At 40.8% G+C, this 11,375-nt stretch overlaps 1 pseudogene; it reads left to right on the top strand.

Annotated features, from left to right (window-relative positions):
- Nucleotides 1–7,291: 7,291 nt before the first annotated feature.
- Nucleotides 7,292–8,146, top strand: LOC134381703 (RNA-binding motif protein, X chromosome-like; annotated as a pseudogene).
- Nucleotides 8,147–11,375: the final 3,229 nt, after the last annotated feature.

The following is an 11,375-nucleotide window of genomic DNA, read 5'->3' on the forward strand; positions in this document are numbered from 1 at the left end:
CTCCCTAACTAATACACACAGTAAATTAATTTCTAGCTATTCTCTCTAAGGAATTAATCAGAGATTTGAAAAAAAAGAATGTTTGTACAAAGGTGTTTATCATAACATTATTTACAATAGTGAAGAGTAAGAAACTACCTAAATGCTAAAAAGCAAAGGAATGGTTATAGTGTACTTTGGTGATGGAATACTGAAAGGTCATCAAAAATATTTGTGTGACATATACATGAGGGTACTTCAAAAAGATTGTGGAAATACTTCTATGATCTTTTATTTATACTTTTCCATGAACTTTTTGAAGTATCCTTGTATATGTCTCACTCCATTATGTTGCTATAACAGAATACCACAGACTGAGTAATTTATAAAGAACAGAGATTTATCTCTTACAGTTCTGGAGGCTGGCAAGTCCAAGGTCTTGGGTCCCACATCTGGCAAAGGCCTTCATGCTGTGTCATCCCCTGGTGGAAGACAGAAAGACAAGAGAGTGCATGCAAGAGAGAGAGATGGGAAGGGGGCCACACTCATTCTTCTATCAGGAGCCCTCTCCCATGGTAACTAACACACTTCAACAATAATAGTATTAATAGTATTAATAGGATAAATAGTATATTAATCCATTAGCCCTCATGACCTAATCACCTCTCAACACCGTTGCATTGGGGATTAAGTTTTCAACACACGAATTTTGGGAAACACATTCAAACCATAGCAGAATATATGATCTTACATGACATATAATATTTTATAAATTAGACACCCAAATTTTTTTGTTTTAACTTCCCAAAGCCACCACCAACACAAGATTACTGTCTATAGCCCACATTTCATAAAGGGTTGGGGCTAAACACTTCAACAGTTAATGTTAGACATCCTTGTTTTTAAATTTCCCTGACCATGCTGTCATTAATCATCCTTTCTCCTTGGGCCCTGACCTCTCAATAGGCAAAAATTATTTCAGCTCATGTTCCATTCAACATTTGGTCACACAGGGATTGAACCCCAGACCTTGGTGTCAGCAGCACCATGCTCTAACCAACCGAGCGAACTGGCCAGCTCCAGGAAAGATGTTAATTGGCATATTCACTCTCTTTCCAGGAAGTACAATGATATTAGAAAACCTGATTCCACTTATCCCTCCCTGGCTTATATGCTGTATTGTATATTTTATTTTCCTACAGGACATTATTATTGTTAGCAGTAGTATTACTATTTTCTGTGGCTAGTATTTAATTTTTGTTCCTCCACATATTTGCTTTTTGAATTGCTCTTCACTCCTTTCTGCATCTCTAAACTTTTACCTAGGATTATAAACAGCCCTTCCTTGTTTCCTTGAGTAGCAAATTCTCTCCGTTTTTATTTATTTGTCTTTATTCTTGCAACATTTTCATATTGTAGAATCTGAGAACTCTAGGTTGGCACTTTCTTTTCTTTTCAGCACATTGATGATATCACTTCGTTGTTTTCTGGCTTTAAATCCAACAATACATTTAAGGAGCACTTAATAGGCACCAAGCAGTGTTCTGAGCAAGGCACCTAAAGCAGTGAGTAAAACAGAACAACACCAAAACAAAAACTAACACCAACAACCGACAAAACAAAACAAAACAAAACAGACCCAAGAATATTTGCAAAATAGAACTTTTCCTCTAGACCAAACGCAGTGATCCTTATCATTCTTCCTGATTAGCTGAGCTTTGTTTTTCTTTTTGTGCTTGCCATAGTCTGCTGATCTTAGATCTGAACAAATAACTCAGCACAGCTGTTATCAAACACTCTCTGTGTTTTTTCTCCCACCCTGGATGAACGGTTGAGTAGATCCCGTAACTTTTATCAGCAATCTTAAAGAATAAAAGTCTAGTCCCATGAAATCACAAGAACAGGCTCATTTCAGTAATTCACTTGCCCAGCCTGTGTAATAGTTGACACTCGGAGCTTCGTTCAGAGTTGAGTGCGCTCCTTCCCTCCAGCATGAGGCTGCTGTTGGGAAGGTGCAATGCGATTGGATTCTTTTACTTGTGTACCTTGTTGTCCTCCAGCTCTCCCACTCTCTTGATTGTCTCTGGCTTCTCCAGGGTTGAACAGGGAGTGGGAAGAGAGGCGAGGCTCAGGAAAGGTCTCAGATAACTGGCACACATGCAATTTGGTGATGGAGCCTGCTGGGTATGTAATATTCCCAATGTGGATCTTCTTTTCTCTCTCATTTGATGCTTTCATGTGTTCCTTGCAAAATATCTATACTAGGAACCCCTAACTACAGTTCCCTTGTCACGAGGAAGTCTACTCCTCTGGTTGGTTCCTCAGAGGTCCTTCTCACCCTGGACTTCTGCGGTCCCTGCCCTCATTTGGGTCACTTCGCCCTTTGAGGAAGTCTCTTGGGCAAGATTCAACCCAGCTGCAGGATGGATTTCTCCCATCTGATCCCAGCTAATCCACGAGAAGTACTCAGGCATTCTTGCCCTGCCATTGGTGGAGGTGCAGTTTTCTCCCGATGCAACCACACAGTCCTTTTGCTGCCTCTCCTCAATGAGACATATTGGATTTTTGAGTGGTTCTCTTGAAACTCCCTCTCTCACTTGGCTTAACTGAGGCACAATCTCCTCCCCGTTTTCGCTCAGTGGGAGAGGAAAGAATGCACACAACACTAGTAACTCTCTCCAAATAAATCCTCTCTGTTCCTTTACAACTTCACCCTTTTTATATCCTTAGAAGGGGTGATGGGTTAAGTGTCTCCAACTATTTTTTGCTACCCCTTTGGCAAGTCCTTCCTAGATGGTCTGGCACTCAATTTGGATGCCATGAGCCTTGGCACTTGTTGACCATTAGGCCTCATATAAAACTGAGGCAGAAATGGATTTTTACTTATTTAAGAAAATAAGCTGATGGAGATCTTTGATTTGAAAGGTGATTGCAGCAGTTCTGTAAGGAGAGAGTGAAACAAAGAGAGCGCTGATTTGTTGTGCTCAATAGGTGAGAGGAATTCTTGAGTTTCCCTGGGGAAATGGAACATAAGGGGCCTGGAAGGGGAACTCAGTGGGGGAGGTGCAAAGCAGTTTGGGGAGAGGTAGGTCCCAGAAGCCTATTGAGAGGTCAGGGCCCAAGGAGAAAGGATGATTAATGACAGCATGGTCAGGGAAATTTAAAAACAAGGACGTCTAACATTAACTGTTGAAGTGTTTAGCCCCAACCCTTTATGAAATGTGGGCTATAGACAGTAATCTTGTGTTGGTGGTGGCTTTGGGAAGTTAAAACAAAAAAAAAGGCCTCACAGAGTGCTGAGATGATGTTAAACATAGGAGGCAAGACTTACGAGTGAGACCAAGAGTCCAGTGGGAGCAGGAAAGTGCAATGAGAGTTGACCACAAGACGTGAATCTTGGGAGGGCACGAATCTTTCCGTAGTATGGGATTGAAGGGTTGGGTACGTAAAATTTTTCTTATTGTAGAAATTTTGAAAAACACTCAAAAATAACTAAAAGAGTGCAATGGGATCTTGGTCACCCATCACTCAGTTTCACTCAGTTTCACTCAGTCATTAAAAAAATTTTTTTTTAAAGAAAGTGAGTTCAGAAGGATGGCAGAGTTGGGCAAAAACACAGGAAAGGCTCACTTGGGTTACAACTGCAAAAATGAGTGATTGGGAGGTTTCTGATAAGGTTCTGGAACGAACGGTGGAATCAGTTTATTCACATATAAATAACTTTTCTAATAGGAGACCTATTATCCCTGAAAAACAAAATTACATAACTTCTTCCATGAAAAAAGTAATTTCAATGTCCCCTCATGTCCCCCCCATACTAACAGTTTGAGAAATATGTGTTTTTGGTAATTTTTTAGATGTGTTTGAGTTGTTAAGTGTATGCATGTACTTGGTAAGGTATTGCCTAGAGTACACAGTAGTGTTGCTCAGGTTTCTCTAGGTGCCTGGATCCCTGGAAAGTCATTGTATCAGTCAGGATGCTTTCTGTATCCTAAAATTGGTTTAAACAAAACATTCTAATTTTTTCTCTTACATATCAAGAAGTACAGGGGCAGAGTGGCTCCAGGGTTAATTCAGTGTTTCTTTTATACTATCAAGGATCCAGGCTCTTTCTTTCTTTCCACTGTGTTGTGGTCAGTGTTTGGGCTTGTCCTTAGCTTAGATTCTCAGGTTCACAAGATGGCTGCTGCTGAGGCAGGCATCGCTTCCTCATATGGCAACATCCACAGGAAGAGAGAGGGAGAAGTTTTCCTCCTGTGTCTTATTGAAGAAGACAACCATCCATAGACATCCCAGCAAATTTCCTGTCAGAGCCCATTGGATGAGATTGCATTGCACTTTCATGCCCTAGCTGCAAGGAAGTGTGGGACAGTATCAAGTGTTTTTAAATCTATCTTAAGAAGTAGGCTGTGCCTAAGGAAGATGTAGGTGGGGAATGATTATTAGTAGGCAAGCGTTGGAGTCATAAGAAATAAGTATGATTAAATAAGTTTATTTGATTCCGTTGCATGCTAATGTGATTCTAAAATGTGCTGAGCACCTGTGGTGTGCAAAGCAGTGCCAACATGGTGCCCTTAAAGCTACTAGGCAAGAGCACCAAGTCCCCAAGAAATGCACAGTAGAGTGTTTGTAATTGTACCAGAGAAGGCCAAGGTGTGGGAGAACAAACCCAGGACTAGGAGTCAGAGTACTGAGGATCTAGTCCTGGCTCTGCCCCTTTCCACCTGACGTCTGTACAAGTAGCCCAATCTTTAAAAGCCTTGGTGTTCCTAATTTCCAATTATCTGTGAAATAGAGGTGTTTTTGCTTGCCTTGAAGTGCTGTCTCCTTATTCCAATAAGAACCTCGTTTCTTTCATTGCTTGCAATCTTAATGGGTCTGTTTCCTGCCCTACCTGGCACAAGGGAAGGCAGAGAATCTATCAGAGTCTGTCTCCCAGAACTCTGGATCATGAGCCAAGTGGCCCAGGGATTGAAAGTGGTTGGAGCTTTTCAAATCTAGACAGCAGTGGTCAACATGACTGTCCATTAGCTCTCACTCCCTTGATCCCTAAAGAATTCCTGACTTCCGGCCTCTCTGGAGCTTGCTCGATCAAGTCTTCTGTTGTGTGTGATCCTGACAATTTTCTTTTTATGTCTTTTCTTAAGTTTTTTAGAGTTCATTTCTGTTACTTGTAACCTGAGAACTCTGTTATGTGAAGATAATAACATATTATTACAATAACATATATTATTGTTAACATATATATTATTATTATAACAGCGCTATCTGTCCACTTTTCAGAGTGTTTTTTTCAGTATCACACTAAATTATGTGTGTGGAACCACTTTGAAAAGTCAAGTGCACAAATTCAAGGTACTGCTCTTAATATTATAGCAGTATTTATTTTAAATAATTTAAGTAAAACTTTCCTTATAACTAAGTACCAAAAATGTGTTAATTTGCACCTATTTTAGTAGTCAGCAAAGGGTATGTAGCAGCAATCATTTGTCACCTAAAATAGATAGTAATATGGGGCAAGTGTGAAATTGTTACTTGTAAGACTAAAATTTTATGGTATATTCTTATAGCCAAAAATAATAATAACAAATAGAGAATTTTAAACCAGTGTTTTTCAAATGGTTTGGGGATACCTGGAGTCCCAAAAACTCTTTCAGGGTTCCATGAGGTCAAAACTATTTTCATAATTGTACTAAGATATTATGTGATTTTTTCTTATTGTCTCACAAGTGTACAATAGTTTCTCGGTCTCCCTGACATGTGATGATGACATCATTGTTCTAATGGCTAATGGAATTTATGCTTATGTATTCCTGTGCTTTCTAGAATTTTCTAAAGTTAGATAGGTGCATATTTAAAAAATAACTCAATTTGTTCTCAATATTTCTACTGTATTTTGTGTTCTTACTAGTACTTTCATTTACACCTGCAAAAAAACTCTGTAGAACTGTTATCATCCAATAAATCATTATTTTTAAATGCCAAAGCTCTCCTTGAGCTTAGTAGAAGCACAAGAAGTAAATACATGCTCTTGTCTTGTTTTGCAATAATCTTTAAATTAAAAAAAAATTTCCTAAATAATTACATTTTATTTAAAACTATTTTTTATTTTAGAATTCAACAATAGTATACACCTGCCAGACAGAACTTCAAGGAAAGGCATTTTACTTTGGAAGATGCTGACAGAGAGACAGAGGGTAAAATCTCAACTGCCTCCCTGATCTACAGAGAACTGGGGTTTATACAGGTAAATGTATTGGAGAGACAGGATGTAGAGTGACGGGCAGCTGGTCCTTGATATTATCTATGGAACCAAGGTCTTGTCTGGTTTCCGTTCCATGATGCTGTCTTTGAGAGATGTATCAGGTGACACACGATGCAGTGTGTTCAAGCATGATGGTCAGCTGCTTTTGATGAAATCTTGGTTAATCACTAAAGGCTAGCTACAAAGGGAAAATAAAGTTAGTTCTATAGTGTATACATGAGTGTGGGGGGTTTTCTGTGTTTACAGTTGTGGCATCATTTTAAGATTCATAGATAAGGAAGAAGGAACTGAATATTTTAAATGAGGACTTAATGATGAGCTCTTTAAAAGCCAATAATTATTTTTAATAGCTTTTCAAATTGGAAATGAAAAATCCATTGAAATATCTTACAGGGTAAACTATGACATTGTATTTCCTGGAAAGTCACACAAAGTAGCTCAGAGACTAATAAAAACCTTGTACAGTTGACATTGCTGAATGCCTGGTGGATGAAGAGTTCGTAAAAGAAACAATAGCATTGCCAGTAATGATATAGTAAGGTTTTAACACAACAGATAAATCCATTAAAATCCCTGCTTTCCATCCCAACCCCCAAATCCATGGAAAGCATTTAAGTTTTTCTTCATAAAAATATACTCATTACAGGAAAAAAGTGGATGGACAAAACACAACACGAATCAGGGCCTAAAATCTTCAAGGATTGAAGGGGTGTGACCAGTTTTGAACTGGATTGCCTTGGGTTGAATGTCCCCCTCAAAACTTAGTCCCCACTGTGACAGTGTAAAGAGAGTGGGAAATCCTATTATGGTAATTGAAAGGTGGAGCCTTGAAGAGGTGATCGGATTTTAGGACCATGCAGTAGTGAATGGATTAATAATGGTGGTCAGGGGCGTGGTTCTGAGGGCTTTAAAAGAAGAGCACGTGGTTGTGCAGTAGTGCTAGCAGCTTCTGCATTTGGTCCTTGCCTGAGCTGCTAGGAAGCGCCTGTCGGGGAGCTTATAGGAACTTGAGACCCTCCTTACCCCTCTGACTCTCACCGGGGAAAAATGGTTGAAGCAGATCGCCCAGGAAAGCGCTTCATTGGTGGGCTTAATACGGAAACAAACACGAAAGCCCTTGAAGCGGTATGTGGAAAACAGGGATGAAGAGTGGAAGTACCCTTGATGAAAGACCGTGAAACCAACAAATCTAGAGGATTTGCTTTTGTCACCTCTGAAAGCCCAGCAGATGTAGCCAGAGATATGAATGGAAAGTCCTTAGATGGAAAAGCCATCAAGGTGGAACAAGCCACCAAACCACCATTTGAAAGTGGCAGACGTGGACCACGGCCCCCTCCAAGAAGCAGAGGCCCTCCGAGAGGTCTTCGAGGTGGAAGAGGAGGAACCAGGGGACCGCGCCTGCTGGAGGGCGCGTGGATGATGGCGGATAGTCCATGAATTTTAGCATGAGTTCTTCCAGGGGACCACTCCCAGTAAAAAGAGGATCACCACCACCAAGTGGGAATCTTCCTCCTAAAAGATGTGCCCCACCAGGCCCGGTTCACAGCAGCATGGAACGAGAGGAAGAGCCCCCGTGTCTCGTGGTAGAGATAGCTAGGGAGGCCCACCTCGAAGGGAACCCCTGCCGTCTGGCAGAGATGTTTACTTGTCTCCAAGAGATGATGGATATTCTACAAAAGACAGCTGTTCAAGCAGAGATTACCCAAATTCTCCGATACCAGAAGTTATGCACCACCACTAAGGGATTATACTTATCGTGATTATGGTCATTCCAGGTCACGGCATGACTGTCCATCAAGAGGATGTAGTGATAGAGATGGATATGGTCGTGATTGTGACTATAAGATCCTCCAAGTGGCAGTTCCTACAGAGAGTGACGTGAGAGTTACGGTAACTCGGTAACTCACGCAGCGCTCCGCCTACACGAGGGAGGCCATCTTAGGGTGGAAGTGGTTGCTAGGGTGATTACAGCCGCTCACGTGACGGACATGGCGGAAGTCGAGACAGTTGCTCACGCAGCCGCAGTGATCTCTACTCAAGTGGTCGTGATCGCGTTGGCAGACGAGAGGGCTTCCCCCTTGTGTGGAAAGCTGGTGCCCTCCACCACGTGATTCCGACAGCAGTTCAAGCCACGGAGCACCAAGAGGTGGTGGCCGTGGGAGGAAGCCGATCTGGTAGAGGGAGGCAGAAGCAGATACTAGAAACACGCAAAACTTTGGACCAAAATCCCTGTTCAAAGAAACAGACAGTGGAAACTATTCTGTCATAACTACCCAAGGACTACTAAAAGGAAACATTGTGTTGCTTTTTAAAAATTTCCTGTGAAGTTCCCCTTCCGTAATTTTTATGTTCTTGTGAGGAAAAAAGTAAAACATGTTTAATTTTATTTGATTTTATGACATTGCTTTCAATAAGCAAATGTTAAATGTGTAAAAGTTGACTTGTACTAATGTAATTTTCCAAGTAAAAGTATCCCTAAAGGCCACTTCCTATTCTGATTTTTCCCGATTATGAGGCAAGTTCTAAGATCTTCCACAAACATCTAGCCATCTAAAATGGAAAGATGACTCATTCTGCCTATATACAAACAAGCTAGCTCATAGAGGGCGGTCTTAGGATTTCAGGGTGTTTTAAAACTGAAATCTCATTGTCCTCTGTATGAAAAACCTAAGATCAGATGCCTGTGTAAGGAAAGTGCTATTCACCCAGTAAACCCCAAAAAGCAAGTGGATAATGCTGGCCACATTTTGCCTTTCTGACATTTCCTTGGAAATCCGCAAGAACCTCCCCTTTTCCCTCCCCCAGTAAGACCATTTAGGTGTGTGTTAAACAACTACAGAATACTAAATAAAAAGTTTGGCAAAACCAACCATGAAACTGCAAAATAAATAAATAAATAAATGAAAAGAGCACATGAGAGGTTAGGTTCTCTCTGCTGTACCATTTTCATGGCCATGTGAGACCCCTGGGTCACTGTCACCATCACCAAGACCCTTACCAGATGTGGTCTTTGGAACTTTGGGCTTCCCAGCCTCTGAAACTGTAAGCAGTAAATTTCATTTTCTTACAAAGTACCCAGTTCCAGGTATTTTGTTACAAGCAACAGAAACGGACTAATACAGGGATCGAACTGAACACTTCACTCATCTACTTCACTGTTCCAAACAGAATGCACGGAAGCTACAATCCTACCTGCTCAGAGACGACCACTATAAACGCCTTCTTATATATTTTTCAAAATCCTTTTCTATGCATTTTTGCTGATGTAAATGAAAATCAACATGGAATATGCTATTTTGTAAACCTCTTCACTTAAATTGGAAAATTTGAGTACTGTTTATTTTTCCAGTAGATATAATTCTGTATCATTTGGAATGGGTATGCACTATTCCACTGTACGAGTAAACCATTTTTTCTCTCTCTCTACTGGTAATGGTACAAAATTTATTATAGAGATTTGACCTCATGCAATTATGAGAGCTGGTTAGGTTATGTACGGCTTTTTTTTTTTTCTTCAGGTGAGATTCACACAACATAAAATTAACCATTTTAAAGAGAACAATTCAGTGGAATTTAGTACATTCACAATGTTGTGCAACCACCACCTCTATTGAGTTCTGTAATGTTTTCATCACGCTAGAAGGAAATCCCCTAGTCAGCAGTTACTCATTGTCTTAGGCCATTCGGGCTGCTATAACAGAATACTAAAGACTGGGTGGCTTATAAGGAACAGAAATTTATTTCTCACAGTTCTGGAGGCTGGGAGAGTCCAAGATCAAGGGGCTGGCAGATTCAGTGTCTGGCTACTAATACCATCACCTTCTGGATTAGGATTTCAACATATGAATTTTGGGGGAACATGGGCATTCAGACTAAAGCACTATCAAATACATATGAGGGGTCTTCAAGAAAGTGTATGGAAAGATTTGTATTATCTTTTAATTCAATTTCTTTACAAGCTTTTTAAAGTACCCTCTTAACGTCAAATATTCCCTCAAAAAGGTTGATCTGTCTCTACTTCCACCAGCATTGAGTGAGAGCACCTCTTCCTACCTTGAATAATATAATTTTTAAATATCTTTAAATTTGATTGGAAGAAAAAAGAATCTCTTATCTTAAATTGCCTTTCTATGATTATTAGAGAGCATGTTTTAACTGTATTTGGTCATTCACATATCTTCTTTCATGAAGTGTCTTAAAAGTGTTAGCAGCATTACAAAATGTATAATTTTAGAAACCCTTCTATTGTGACCTCTGCAACTCATGGTCCATCACCAGCCACATCTTCAGTCTCTTCATCGTCTCTGAGCTTCTTCCCCAGGTTTAAATCTGTCTTCTCTGAGGACACGCTTCACCTATAGCCCTTAAATGTGACTGTTTTCTCCCCTGTCTCCCACATTCCACTAGGCCTGGAAGTGAGGTAGGTGTCCCATTGCTTTTCATTATAGTTTCTGGACCCCTGTCCCTCTATGCCCCCAAGCCCCCCAGCTTTGGAGCTAATGTTTAAGCCTGTGCCATGCATTATTGCTCCTTATTACGGGTATCTCCCGACCCCCACGTCATTCCCCTTTATTATTTGAAGATTTTAGGCCTGGATCACTGTACTCTGTCCAACCCTACTCCTGTCCTTCCAGTACATGGGCCTTTCAGTGTTTTGGTCTCTTTTCCTCCTATGACTGACCTGTCTTCAATCCTATCTCAACCACCTCTTCTCACGGTGCAGAAGACGTTGTTAGTGCCCCCCCCCCCCCCCGTATTCTTTCCTCCCTCATGAATTCACTCCAGCCAGACTTCCTACTGCCAGAACTGGGATCTCTTTGATCAGGGCTTTCTCTGGCCAACAGAGCTCACCCTGCCCATTCACACAGCAGGCAGCAAATGCCAGAGGAATTAACTGCAAAACTGCAGAGCATCCCTCAACGAAAGATTGGCAGGAGATGGTGTGTAAACACCCTGGTTTCCTCACTCTGGGAGGGGAATAACTTGGGGATGTGTTCGAAACTGCTTCCTAGAGCTCCCAAAGATATTAAGCGCCAAGGGACTTCATGTCCTTTATTAGCTTATTTTCCTTTCTTGTATTACTTCCCCACAATCCTATTAGTATTTTCTGGAATCACCTTCTAAATAAACT

The sequence above is a fragment of the Cynocephalus volans genome, chromosome 7, assembly GCF_027409185.1.
Source record: "Cynocephalus volans isolate mCynVol1 chromosome 7, mCynVol1.pri, whole genome shotgun sequence".
NCBI classification, from domain to species: Eukaryota; Metazoa; Chordata; class Mammalia; order Dermoptera; family Cynocephalidae; genus Cynocephalus; species Cynocephalus volans.